This window comes from Oncorhynchus clarkii, chromosome 4, assembly GCF_045791955.1.
Source record: "Oncorhynchus clarkii lewisi isolate Uvic-CL-2024 chromosome 4, UVic_Ocla_1.0, whole genome shotgun sequence".
In the NCBI taxonomy this organism is placed as follows: domain Eukaryota; kingdom Metazoa; phylum Chordata; class Actinopteri; order Salmoniformes; family Salmonidae; genus Oncorhynchus; species Oncorhynchus clarkii.
Window position 1 is genome coordinate 18319238 of NC_092150.1, and position 14548 is coordinate 18333785.

A 14548-nucleotide genomic window follows, 5' to 3' on the forward strand; every position below is an offset into this window, starting at 1 on the left:
CACTCAAGCAAAAGGACAATATAGGAATAAGGTCGAATCATACTACAAAGGCTCCGATGCCCGCCGCATGTGGCAGGGGCTACAGTCCATTTATGGATTACAAAGAAAGACCCAACCCCAATCTGCCCAACGATGCCCCTCTACCAGACGAGCTCAATGCATTTTATGCACACTTCAACAACAACATCGTGCTGGGGGTGAGGGCCGTCCCCGACCTAGTTGATTGGGTGATCTCGCTCGCCGAGGCCGACGTGGAAATGGTATTTAATCAGATCAACACTTACAAGGCCGTAGGACCCGACGGTATTCCAGGGCGCGTTCTCAGAGCATGCACAGAGCAGCTGGCAGACATATTCACAGTCATTTTCAACATCTCCTTGTCCCAGTCTGTAATCCCCACATGTTTAAGATGACTACCATCCTTTCTGTCTTCATGACAAAATGACTACCGCCCTGTAGCACTCACTTCTGTAATCATGAAGTGCTTTGAGAGGCTGGTTATGGCACACATTAACTCCACCATCCCAGACACTCTAGACCCACCTAATTTGCCTACCGCCCCAACATATCCATGGATGACGCAATCTCAATTGCTCTCCAGACTGTCCTCACCCACCTAGATAAGAGGAATACAGTACCTATGTAAGAATGCTGTTCATTAACTATTGTTCAGCATTCAACACCATTGTCCCGTCCAAGCTTAGGATGGGACAACTTCCCTCTGCAACTGGATCCTGGACTTCCCGATGGGCCGATCTCAGGTGGTGAGGGTAGGCAACTTCACCTCAGGCACGCTGACCCTCAACACAGAGGCCCCATAGGGGTGTGTGCTTAGTCCCCTCCTGTACTCCCTGTTCAACCATGACTGTGTGGGCACGCACACATGACTTAAACACCATCATCAAGTTTGCTGACAACACGACAGTGGTAGGCCTGATCACCGGTGACAATGAATCAGCCTACAGGGAGGAGGTCAGTGACCTGGCAGTGTGGTGCCAGAACAACAACCTCTCCCTCAATGTCAGTAAGACCAAGGAGCTACACACTCACACACACACTCACTACATCATCTGCTCACTCACACATAATAATGCACATACATTTATACTGACTCTACATACCCGCACACCCACTCACATACAAGCTGCTGCTACTCTGTTTATCTTATATCCTGCTGCCTAGTCACCTTACCCCTATACATATCTACCTCCATCACTCTAGTATCCCTGTCACCTTACCCCTATACATATCTACCTCCATCACTCTAGTATCCCTGTCCCCTTACCCCTGTACATATCTACGTCCATCCCTCTAGTATCCATGCACATTTTAAATATGGTATTGGAACTGACCCTGTATTATAGTATGCTTACTTACTTACTTATTGTGTTCTTATATATTTCTTATTTCTCGTGTGTTTTTCTTCTGGTATTACATTGTTATTGATTATTACATTTGTTGGATTTTGAGTTTGCAAAAAAGGCATTTCACTGTACTTGTGCATGTGACATTAAAATGTGAAACTTGCTGGAATAGTGGAGGCATCTCCTGGTTGCTCTCTGGTTTTTGATGAAACAAAAAGCTGTGGTTGAATTTATTCTGCCACTGTCTCTTCTTATTGTCTCGGCCTTTGGCACATACTGTCGCAAGGCATATGAACTAACAGGTTATAGAGCAAACAACGCAATTATCACAACACATGTTGTAATATGTTTTTTTTTTCTGGCTTGGTTTCCCCAGTGATTTTACCCATGCACCGCTACTGCGGAGGAGTGAATTCAAATGAAGTATCTGGGCCACGTCTACAGAGAAATACATTTAACACCATTTGATACCGCCTCTTGTTACAGAGAATAGGAGAAGAGAAAATAGAGGTGTGGAGAGACCGATTGACCATGAAGAGTAAACAACAGATGAACGATCCAGTGAAAATCAAAAGGAACATTTTCAACAAGGGGTAAGAAAAGAGACAAGCCTGCAGGATGACAGAGAGGAAGAGAGAAAGCAGTCTTTCCCGAAGAAAGAAATAATAAAAACAACTGAAGAAACAAAGAGAATAGGAGAGAGAGGGCTTAAAGCAGGGGTGGGGGACGTCCGGCATCCGGGCCTTATACGGCCTACGAGAACGTTTGATCAGGTCCTCGAGCCAATTCATAAATATCATTTTTTATATTAAAAAAAGCTCTAGATGTCGTTTTTCCACAAGAATAAGCCCCTGTACATCAGAAAATGGCTACAGTAAAGACAAGAAAAGTGCATGCAGAGTGTTGCGTTTTCCAAGACAAATGGACAAATTCATATTTTTTTGTCGAAGTGAAAGGCAAACCTGTATGCCTAGTTTGTGGGGATGCACTTGCAGTAATGAAAAAGGCATATTTGGAGCGTCATTACAGCTCGAAACATGCTAAACTGAATGAGTTGCAAGGACAACTTCATGTGGATGAAGTCATTGCTCTTCAGCAGTGTTTGGGTGCCCAACAAGCCGCCTTTACGGAAACTCGTTTGGATGGGGAAAATGTTATGCAAGCAAGTTTTGTAGTGAGTGAGCTTATCGCAAAGAAACTAAAGCCTCATTCAGAAGGAGAATTTGTAAAAGAGTGTCTCCTTGCCACTGCAGAGTTGCTAGCACCAGACAAAGTTAAATTGTTCCAAAGTGTCAGTTTGTCTCGAAGAATCGTCCCGGAGCGGATAAACTGACATGGCACAAGATTTCGAAAAAACATTGACGGACTCCGCAAAGATATTTTGAGTTTTTCTCTTTGGCATGTGATCAAACAACTGACATAACAAATACTGCCCAATTTGCAATTTTTGTGCGTGGGAATACCGCTGAGTTTTACACAAGGGAGGAATTGCTGTCTTTGGAAGCCATGCAGGGCACCACCAGAGGCAAGGACTTGTTTGAGATACTTGTCTCGGCCATGAGCAAATTTGAGTCACAGTTTGAAAAACTAAGTGGCCTTACTACAGATGGAGCGCCAGCCATGGTTGGCTCAAAAAAGGGGTTAACAGCATTAGTGAAAAAATAAATGAGTTGCCTCAGTCTTGATCCAAGTGATTTAATTGTATGCAACTGCATCATACATCAAGAAAGTCTATGTGCACAGCCCCTGAAGCCGAACAACGTAATGGCAACTGTAGTGTCGATCATCAATTTTATCAAAAGCAAAAGGCTGAACAACCACCAGTTTAAGGAGCTATTGATTGATCTTGAATCGGAGTATGGTGATGTGGTTTACCACTGTGAGCCGTGGATGGTTGAGCCGTGGAAACATGCTTTCACGGTTTTACGGACTGAAGGAGGAAGTAAAACAATTCATGGAGATGAAGGGGAAACCTGTCGCAGAACTGAGTGATGACAAGTGGTGTGATTTGGCCTTCATGGTGGACATAACCAAGTATCTGTCTGACTTGAAGCTTCACTAGCCGAAGCAGCTTCTCAGCGATCTGCTGTCAAACGTGAAATTGTTCAAAGCGAAATTAAAGCTGTGGCAAGTCCAACTAGAAAGGGGTAACACAGTGCATTTTCCTACTCTGCAAGGACAAGAGCCTGAGATTACGTCGGAATATGCTGGTGAATGTGGAAAGCTTGCGAACGCATTTTGTGAGCAGTATAAGGATGTGAAAAGTAAACAACTGGAGATGAACATATTTGCAACCCCGTTTAACGTCGAACCAGCGGATGTGCAGGATGGCCTACAACACGAAGTCATTGAGCTGCAAAGCAATGACGAGCTCAAAGCCAGGTACAACAACCTCCCTCTCCTTGAGTTCTACAAAATGTATGTTAGTGCTGAGTATTTTCCTGTTCTGAGAAGACATGCACTTAAATGTGCACCTGTGTTCGGGACGACCTACTGCTGTGAGAAGTTCTTTTCCAAACTAATTCTCGGCTGAGAGTAGCGTCATCTTCACTGCCAGCTGACATCATACGATCGTCAAAGATAATCAGTTTCAGCCATCGCATTAGAGGTGAGTTTGAACAAGTAATCATAATAACAACAACATTTACAATGCTAATATTTATTTAAATAGGACTAGCACTTGTCTAAATACTCAAGGGCACAAGCAACATCATATTTAAACTATACAACCAATGTCAGTGATTAAAGTCACATTAAAACATGAATAAAGCAGAAAATAGCACATTTTAATAATATGGCCCCCAAATTAATTTACAAGTATCCAAATGGACCTTGATGGCAAAAAGGTTCCCCACCCCTGATTTAAAGGAAGTTGAGGGATTATACAACTTGATAGAACCAGGGAAGGAGAGAGTGGAAGAAATGGATTTGTCTAAATTGAAGCGCGGCAGAGAGTGCAGACGTGTGTGGCTGGATGGGTATTTGACAGGTGTTCTCTCCTGTCTCTCTGGTGTAAATCTCAGCTCGAGAGAAATCCTACCCCACTGTGCAGTGGCCATACTAAAGTCTGCCTAATGCTCCATGGAGAGGTAACACTGAGCCGTGGTAAATAACAGAGGTTCTGAGTTCTCCCAGATGAAAGCTTAGGAGGACTCAGCTGCTCTCTCGCTCTCTCTCTCTCTCAGTATGTGATTCCTACCCTAGCACCTTGGTCCTGCCTCCCAACAGGAACAGGAATAGTACTATGTGACGTGTATCATATGTTTTTACAATCATATATCATTTTAATCTGCAACATACAGTAGATCATATATTATTGAGTATTTGCCTTATAGAAAATGCCAGCAAAAGGCCAACAATTGAGTCTCAAATAACAATGGTGACAGTCTGTAGCATATCTAGCGCTATGATAATCAACTAAATGCTATGCCCACAGCAGAGTAAAACGAAAACTGTCTATTGAAATCACACTAAACCAGTCTAAGCATGTAATTTCACTGACCCTGGATTGGGGCAGCTGCTAACAGAGATCCCATATTCCCTTCATAGCCTCCCACAGGCTTGGCTAGGCAGCATGCCATGGTCCACTCTGTACAATGAGATCTCTGGGTAATTGGGTGCTGCACATCAAATGCAGATCTCTTCTGACATCACACAGGAACTCACTGGGGCAGGGATAAAACAGTATGCTGTATAAAAGCACACAGGCAGTTAGTGTCAACAAACAGCACAGCCAAGCACACAAACAAACAAACAGCAAACTCCATGCCATCACACAATGTTTATCCCGACTCATCCACCAATCAGCCTTCACCACATTTGGAAGAAAGGTAGTTCTTCATCCGAAGGACGAGAGATCAACTGATCTGAGATGAGAGCGAGAAAAAGAGCGAGCGAGAGAGGGGGTGATTGGAGAAGATGACAGGATAGGTTCTGACAGTTTACTGCCATACAACCGACCAATCTATGAATCTGTGATGGTTGTGTATTTCTAAGAAAGCTGAATAATTCATTTCAACCAATGACATGCTGGAGTGGAGAGAGGCACTTGTGCATGATAAATTCATAGTATATCCCAGTGGTCCAAAGGCACTCTGTCCTCTTAACCTTAAGAGTGTGGCAACCCAGTACACACAGACGAGAGTACACCTGTCAAACAGAGAGAACAGTGAACGCCATCCAAGAAAAACACACACACACACACACACACACACACACACACACACACACACACACACTCCAGAACCAAAGTATTCTCCTCACTCTACTCTGCTGTATAAGCAGTCAGTGAAGTCAAATTCTCTCATGTGTGTTGGCAAACATAAATATGCAGTGTGTGCACTGTTGGTGCCGAACAATATTTTAGATTCAATTTTTTTTAAATGAATGATCTTGTCACACCTGTCCTTGTGCTGTCTCCACCCCCCTCCAGGTGTCGCCCATCTTCCCCATTATCCCCTGTGTATTTATACCTGTGTTTTCTGTCTGTCTGTGCCAGTTCGTCTTGTTTGACAAGTCAACCAATGTTTTTCTCGTAGCACCTGTTTTTTCCCAGTCTCTCTTTTTCTCGTCATTCCTGGTTCTGACCCTTGCCTGTCCTAAATGTGAGCTCGCCTGCATGACCACTCTGCCTGCCACTGACCTCGAGCCTGCCTGCCGCCCTGTACCGTTTTGGACTCTGCCCTGGCTATGAACTCCTGCCTGTCCCCGACACGCCTTTTGCCTACCCTTAGATTCTAATAAATATCAGAGCTCAAACCATCTGCCTCCTGTATTTGCATCTGGGTCTCACCTTGTGTCGTTATAGTACGAACTGGCCATGACTTACCAAGCAGACTTGGACCAGCTCCATCACGCTGTCTCCCTGCAGGGAACTACCATTAAGAGACAGGAGAAGCTACTTCCGAACCTGATGGAGGGGTTCCGATCTCTGGCGGAACATCACGACCAGGGGTTCAAGGCATTAACAGAGCAATTCCGTGAATTAGCTCGCAAGCAGCATGCCACACCTGAGACCTCCCAGCCACTCAGTAACTTCCCTACTAGTGGTGGGTTTGTTCAGCCTACCCCGGCTCCCCGAGGACCCCTTTAACCTCCTTCGGAGCAATATGCTGGCTTCGGATCGATCAAAGATAGCTTTAAATACTTACGTTAAAGTTCAGAAGGGCACTCTCCTGGGCGACGGCTGTTTGGGAGCAACAATCCACCGTTTGCCATAACCTGAAAGATTTCATTGTGGAGGTGAGGAAGGTATTCGATTCGCCGGTGCCAGGGAGAGAGGCGGCACGAAAACTACTGAAAGTACATCAGAACTCCCGTAGTGTGACAGACTACGCGCTAGAGTTTCGCACATTGGTCGCCAAGAGTGCCTGGAATCTGGAGGCTCTGTTCGATGTCTTCCTTCATGGACTGTCGGAGGAAATAAAAGATGAGCTCGCAGCGCAGGAGCTACCATTGAACCTCGATTCCCTCATCGCCATTACGATTAGGATTGATGGGGGTCTACGAGAACGCCGGAGTGAGAGGAGGTTGAGTCTCGGGAACATTTGTTCATCCGCTGCTGCTTGCTCACCTCTGAAGGAATCCGGAGGTCCCCGAAGTGTGCACTTCCGAGAAGAACCGAAGCCACCCGAGTTCCCTCGAGAATCATTGGCGATGAGTGAGTCGGTTACTCCTGAGACTGTGCAACTGGGCAGAGCTGGATTATCGCCTAGGGAATGTTCCTGTAGGATGAGCTCCAACTGTTTTCGGATGAGAGTTTTATGGACGCTACCCTAGTTTCTGAGTTAGGTATCCCCACTCAACTCCTCTCTGTTCCCATGGACGCTAGGGCACTGGACGGCCGCTCTATTGGAAGAGTTACCCACAGCACTGTTCCTGTTAATCTGCGGGATTCAGGAAATCACAGTGAGGCTATACAGCTTCTCCTCATTGATTTCTCCCATGTTCCTGTTGTTTTGGGATTTTTCTTGGCTCTAAAACCACAACCCCGTTATTGACTGGACCACGAGTTCAACCCTGGGTTGGAGTCCGTTCTGTCATTCCCATTGTCTCAAAGTGTCTCAAATCCTGACTAATGGCCGTCCATTCTTGCATAATCAATGCTTGGAGTTTGTCAGAATTTGTGGGGTTTTGTTTGTCCACCCGCCTCTTGAGGATTGACTACAAGTTCTCAATGGGATTAAGGTCTGGGGAGTTTCCAGGCCATGGATCCAAAATATCGAGCCACTTAGTTATCACTTTTGTCTTATGGCAAGGTGCTCCATCATGCTGGAAAAGGCATTGTTTGTCACCAAACTCTTCCTGGAAGGTTGGGGGAAGTTGCTCTTGGAGGATGTGTTGGTACCATTCTTTATTCATGGCTGTGTTCAAAGGCAAAATTGTGAGTGAGCCCACTCCCTTGGCTGGGAAGCAACCCCACACATGAATGGTCTCAGGATGCTTTACTGTTGGCATGACACAGGACTGATGGTAGCGCTCACCTTGTCTTCTCCGGACAAGCTTCTTTTCCGGATGCCAAACGATCGGAAAGGGGATTCATCAGAGAAAATGACTTTACCCCAGTCTTCAGCAGTCCAATCCCTGTACCTTTTGCAGAATATCAGTCTGTCCCTGAAGTTTTTCCTGGAGAGAAGCGGCATCTTTGCTGCCCTTCTTGACACCAGGCCATCTTCCAAAGGTCTTTGCATCACTATTTGTGCAGATGCACTTACACCTGCCTGCTGCCATTCCTGAGCAAGCTCTGTACTGGTGGTGCCCCAATCCCGCAGCTGAATCAACTTTAGGAGACGGTCCTGGCGCTTGCTGGACTTTCTTGGGCGCCCTGAAGCCTTCTTCACAACATTTGAACCGCTCTCCTTGAAGTTCTTGATGATCCGATAAATGGTTGATTTAGGTACAATCTTACTGGCAGCAATATCCTTGCCTGTGAAGCCCTTTTTGTGCAAAGCAATGATGATGGCACGCGTTTCCTTGCAGGTAAACATGGTTGACAGAGGAAGTGCAATGATTCCAACCACCACCCTCCTTTTGAAGCTTCCAGTCTGTTTTTCAAACTCAATCAGCATGACAGAGTGATCTCCAGCCATGTCCTCGTCAACACTCACACCTGTGTTAACGAGAGAATCACTGACATGATATCAGCTGGTCCTTTTGTGGCAGGGCTGAAATGCAGTGGAAAGGTTTTTGGGGCAAAGAGGGACTTTGCAATTAATTGCAATTCATCTGATCACTCTTCATAACATTTTGGAGTATATGCAAATTGCCATCGTACAAACTGAGGCAGAAGACTTTGTGAAAATGTATATTTGTGTCATTCTCAAAACTTTTAGCCACGACTGTAGCTGCTGCCTGCTGTCGTAAATACAAATAAAAAAAGCCTAGGAAATGAAAAAGCCTAGGTACAATATTTCTGATCAAACAGCTCCACTCTCTCCACTCACTCTCTCTGAGCTGAATTCATGTTCCCTGAGGATGAGGCAGCCTGTTTAGAAGGTTCTCACCATCCAACTGTCATCAAAATGCTTAGAAGGTTCTCACCATCCAAATGTCACCAAAATGTACAGACAGACACAAAGGACCACATTTGATTTCTTCGTTCAAAACATCCAGAAAGAACTGGAATTGGAGAATGGTATAGGTCCCTTCCCCCTGCTCGTAAGCAGCCTTATAAAATGACACAGATACAGATAGAGTTGTAAAAAACATGACCCTAAAAATACACTCCAACTCTTGGGACACTTAGGGAGACGAGGAGGCTGCCTTCCATCTCTCCTTCTGCCTTCCGCCCCACACATATACATTAACCCGGCATAATGAAGGAAATAGCTGGGTTCAGTTTCCATCATTAGCTGTCCTCACTACCACACTCTGCCATAGCACTTATATGAAATATAAATGTACCCGACATCCTGCTGCTATATAGCTGTGCCTGCTCTGCTCTCCTGCTGCTGTTGTATCTGCTGCCTCCTCCGGAGACGATTTGAGGAACTGACTCATTATTATTTAACACAGAGGAAAGATGGCATGCTTCTGAACTGATACCATGATCTCCTGCTTTAGATGATAGATAAGAGTCATGCATTGGACAGAGAGGCTGATTGAGGAGAATGCTGGTGGATGGCTGAGCTCCAGCACAATCTGACTGATCATCCATCTTCACCTTTCATCATCACACTTACTCAGCTCCCCTGCTGAAGGTTGCCGGTCCCAAGCTCAGTCAGCTCAGTCTAATACCCTGTAAACTATTAACTAACGTGCGCAAAATGCTTCATAAGAAAAGCGATTAATCAGACCAGCAATCGGTTTAAGTCTGGTCACACCAGACAAAAGGGTTCTATTATAACTTCTCGCCAGGGTCGGGGCTGTGTGTGGGAACATTTAAGCAATAAAATAGCTATTTTGGACAAACACAAATCTATCAAATTAAGGCCACTTGCAGCTGACAAGTGGTGGGCAGACCATGGGTAGGGTAATCAGATACCCTGTGCCCTCACATCAATCAGATTATGGCACAATGGTACAATCAGCTTGTGGCTTGTTTGATGACTAGACCATTCATTTTGTAATTAAAGAGCGGGCCCAAGCAACAGGCCCACTGAGAGACAAAGATGAACCTGAGCCATTGTCCCCCAAAGGCCACAGTAAACAGGTATTCTAATACAGGAATGCCAGAGGGGCTATGGCCTACGATGAGTGATACAGCTACTGTAGCATAGAGCCTGTATAACTCACCCTGCTGCCCCCACAACCCACTCATGTACATCCATACTGGAGAGAGATATATTTTATGGCCAGCAAGTCACACTATTTCAAGTCGAGCTGCCAGGCAAAGAAAATACATAAAATGAAATGAACTCACAGCCCCTGACCCCCTCCTCCGGCTCCCCACTGCCCACTAGGTGATTTACCGGCTCTGCGGCCACGCTCAGTTACACTTACAGGTTCATGTTTTTAACTGTCAGCCTCTCACACTTCCATGCCTCTATCTTCTGCCATTTTGTAAACCTTCTGAAAACAACAGGATTAGTTATTTGTTTTTAAAGGCTGTGTTTGGGTAAGGAATGAAGTTTATGGTTGACCAATAATTGACATCCCTGAAATGTGATGAGAAACCAACCATTAACAAATTACTTATCAGCGATTAACAGTCCAGGCTGTAGCAGATTAATTACATTGACCATGGAACAGAAATAGCCTATAGATATGATAACCAGCTACAGTGAACCAGCTAAAGCATACAAACCACTACAAATCAATCCTAGCTCTCTCTTTTAGCCCTATTGTAAAGACATGACTAGTTCATTCCACTCTCTTTCATGCCAAGACCAGAAAGACATCAAAACGCTGCCCCCAAGGAATACAAATCCCTGTCTCACTCTCTCCTCTGTTCTGACCTGCTATTGTAGTATCTGCGTTGGCAGATGCTCTGGGTGCTACAAAGGGGTCACAGGCAAACTCATTAGCTCAGATGCCAAATGAACCGGCCATGTTGTTACAAGGGTTCCGCTCAAAGCGGGAACAGAGGAAATGCATTATGGTTGGAGGAGGTGGAATGACCGGTGGATAGGTGTGGTATGATGGTTTGTGGTGGTGGGACAAAACTGAGGAATATTGCCTGCGAACACAAGCAGGGCTCCTTCTGTAATCTCCTTTATTGGCTTTAGTCACCAGCTGGTGGACATCCAAAGACATCATAGTACAATACCGAATGAAGTTACATAATGGTGCTAATTCCAATCACTACATCTCTATTGTACGTATTACACCTTCATAACAAGGCAATGTAGTAAATGACAATCTGACACGTAAAACTGTAACAGAGGTTGACAATATTGGGCTCCCGAGTGGCGCAGGGGTCTAAGGCACTGCCTCTCAGTGCTAGAGGTGTCACTACAGACCCTGGTTCGATTCCAGGCTGTATACCAACCGGCCGTGATTGGGAGTCCCATAGGGCGGCGCACATTTTGCCCTGCGTCATCCGGATAAGGGTTTGGCCGGGGTAGGACGTCATTGTAAATAATAATTTGTTCTTAACTGACTTGCCTAGTTAAATAAAGGTTAAATAAAAATGTTGAAAGGAGCCTATCTGTTCAATGACCTCTATGAGCTGTGAACCAGGTTTGATGTTCTTAAGGTATGATTGATGTTGCCGACTCACAGTGCTGCAGTTGGTTCAGGACAGGTCATTCTGAACATTCATTATGCAGCTGAAGAGGTGAGAGAGTGGGAAGTCAACTAAAGCGGAATGCCCATATTTCAAGAGCGAACTGGATATTTTCACTATTGCCACTTACATGCTACTAGTAGCCCTCAGGCGTTTGACAGCACACAGGGGCAGTGTTCTGCTGTCCTCCACCACTTTTCCACTCCCCCATTCTCTTCTGCCCACTGTGACAGTAGTGGTGCTCTAAGTTTGCTTACAGGGGATGCATGGCTGTTTTACTGGCCTCAAAGCCATGCTGGGAAACAATGAGGCTCGGCTCTGCCAGTGCTGAGGAGATGTAATGTCACATTTGAACACAGTGGACAGCTTTATATGCAACAGCGGGAGATGGCAGAGATCCGTAGGCGTAATGGATACATTGCACTTGGAGGCACCATGGGTGCCATAACAATTCATTAGGCCATTTCATTATGGATGGGCAGGGTTATCCTGTGGCTAGGTGCTGTTAAACGCAATTGACTGAGGGTTATAAGTGCAATTGCTACCGGTGCTCTCCTGTCTCTGATTAACCAATATCCCATCCAATATCCCATAACAGACAAAGTATCATCTTGTCTCATTGCATCTTATCTCATCTCTCACATAAAAATCCATCAGGAAAACCAATAAAAACGGGCATCAGAAATAAGTCCAGGCATACAGGCAGGCAGATTGGATAGGAGAACTAGACTGTTTCACCAGCAGCTATTGTTCCTGTTGTCTGACTGTCTGTCTGACTGTTTGTCTGAATGTCTGTCTGACTGACTGCATGTCTGACTGACTGCATGTCTGACTGACTGCATGTCTGACTGACTGCATGTCTGACTGACTGCATGTCTGACTGACTGCATGTCTGTCTGACTGCATGTCTTTCTGAATGTCTGTTTGATTGACTGCATGTCTGACTGACTGTATGTCTGTCTGACTGACTGCATGTCTGTCTGTCTGTCTGTCTGTCTGTCTGTCTGTCTGTCTGTCTCTGTCTCTGTCTGAATGTCTGCATGTCTGTCTGTCTGACTGCATGTCTGTCTGTCTGACTGCATGACTGCCTGTCTGTCTGACTGCATGTCTGTCTGTCTGACTGCATGTCTGTCTGTCTGACTGCATGTCTGTCTGTCTGACTGCATGTCTGTCTATCTGTCTGACTGCATGTCTGTCTGTCTGTCTGACTGCATGTTTGTCTGTCTGTCTGACTGCATGTCTGTCTGTCTGTCTGACTGCATGTCTGTCTGTCTGTCTGACTGCATGTCTGTCTGTCTGACTGCATGTCTGTCTGTCTGACTGCATGTCTGTCTGTCTGTCTGTCTGTCTGTCTGTCTGTCTGTCTGTCTGTCTGTCTGTCTGTCTGTATGTCTGTCTGTCTGTCTGACTGCATGTCTGTCTGTCTGTCTGACTGCATGTCTGTCTGTCTGTCTGACTGCATGTCTGTCTGTCTGTCTGACTGCATGTCTGTCTGTCTGACTAGGGCGGCTGGAAGCCCTAGAGCTCCAGAGTCAGTCATTCAGTCAGTCCCACTAAGCCAGTCAGTCTGACTGTGGCAGGACAGGGAGTCAGTCCAACAACACATCCCCCTCACAGTGAGACGCCTGCGGGGTCGATCCCGGGTGCAGCCTCCTCTCTGTCCTGGTAATCAAGCTCTAATTGTGTGAGGATGAGCAAAGACACGGGCAGAATGTGGTGGTACAGAGGAAGCAAATACAGAAGACACGTTTTAGGGACAGAGAGAAAATACCCACCCAAAGTGATAATAACATCAGATGTCTGTCTAACTCCTTGGAAAACAATCTGTTATGACTGCACAAACCCACTTTGACCTGAGGCTGATGGAGAAGCAACACACAGAGCCTCTGGAAGTGATAACAGAAGGGTTGGGAATGGGATGACACTGATGTGATAGGAAATCGCACAAAAATCCACAAGGCAGGGAGACAAAAGAGGATGATTATACAGTATCCATTCACTTAGCTCCAATCTAATATGTGGTGTTACATCCTAATGAATTAATGCTATTACACCTTCAGTTGATTACAGGTGGATGTCAGTGACAGGGAGTCCTGTCCCAAGTGCTATGGAGATCCCATGTGTTCAATGTCTGTGCTGGGTGCATGCCTGTGTGAATGTGTGGCTTTTGCATGGTAGAAGTTGTCTTACCCAGATCTTGACCGGTGGTCCATCCACGTTCGCAAGCCTGGTCCTCACTCGGTGTGTGTGTGTTGCCTGTGCGTCTCTGGTTCTGCGGTCCGTCTGTCCAGAGAGTGTGTGTGTTGGACTGTGATGTTGCTCCACCAGCTTCCCTATGATAATACTCACTGAGCCTCCAGCTTTTGACAGCAGCAACTGAGCCTGACTGCAATTGCTTCGCTCCCCCTCTCGCTCCCCCTCGCTCCCGCTATCTATAGTGCATCAACCTCTTCCCTCTGCCTCTGCAGATGAAAAGGCAACTGAAGTCTCTTTCCCCCTCTCTCTCTCTTCTTTGTGTTCCAGAGTCAGCTTCTGGTTCCCATTGGGCACAGGGCTTTGTGTCTCTGCCACTGTGACAGCCTGAGCTGGTGATGGTGTGCTCTTTCACTACAGGGGCATGTGAGTGTGTGTGTGTGCGCATGTGTGTGTGAGGGAGAGAGACAGCCCTGCTGCTGCTGTTCAGTGGAGCACATCTGTGCTGTTGCTGCCTCTCCACTACTCCGGCTGTTCAGCTTCACAACTCACTCTGCTAGCCAACTAACGGCTTAGGGATCATCTCAAAAGTCTGGAAAACAGGAAAAACATAGACAAAAGGTTTAGCTCATCCACAAAGGGCCAGATGGCAATGGAATGATGGAAGATAGAGAGGTTCAATACATTGCATTTGAGATTGCTTGAACATGGAAATATACTTTTTTCTTGATCCTCTGCATAACCCCAGACAAGCAACATAGGAGTCACATTTTATGCCCCCTGGGAGCTCAGAAGCTGAGAATGAGGAGATAACTTTACCTCCAGG

At 45.9% G+C, this 14548-nt stretch overlaps 1 protein-coding gene across 1 annotated transcript in view; it reads right to left on the reverse strand.

Annotated features, from left to right (window-relative positions):
* The window catches only part of LOC139406529 (leucine-rich repeat and immunoglobulin-like domain-containing nogo receptor-interacting protein 3), a 44038-nt gene extending 29898 nt beyond the window's left edge, over positions 1–14140 (reverse strand). The window contains exon 1 of the mRNA XM_071149208.1: positions 13720–14140. The gene's annotated coding sequence lies outside the window, so the exon portion shown is untranslated. The remainder of the gene's footprint in view (positions 1–13719) is intronic.
* Between the last annotated feature and the right edge of the window lie 408 nt (positions 14141–14548).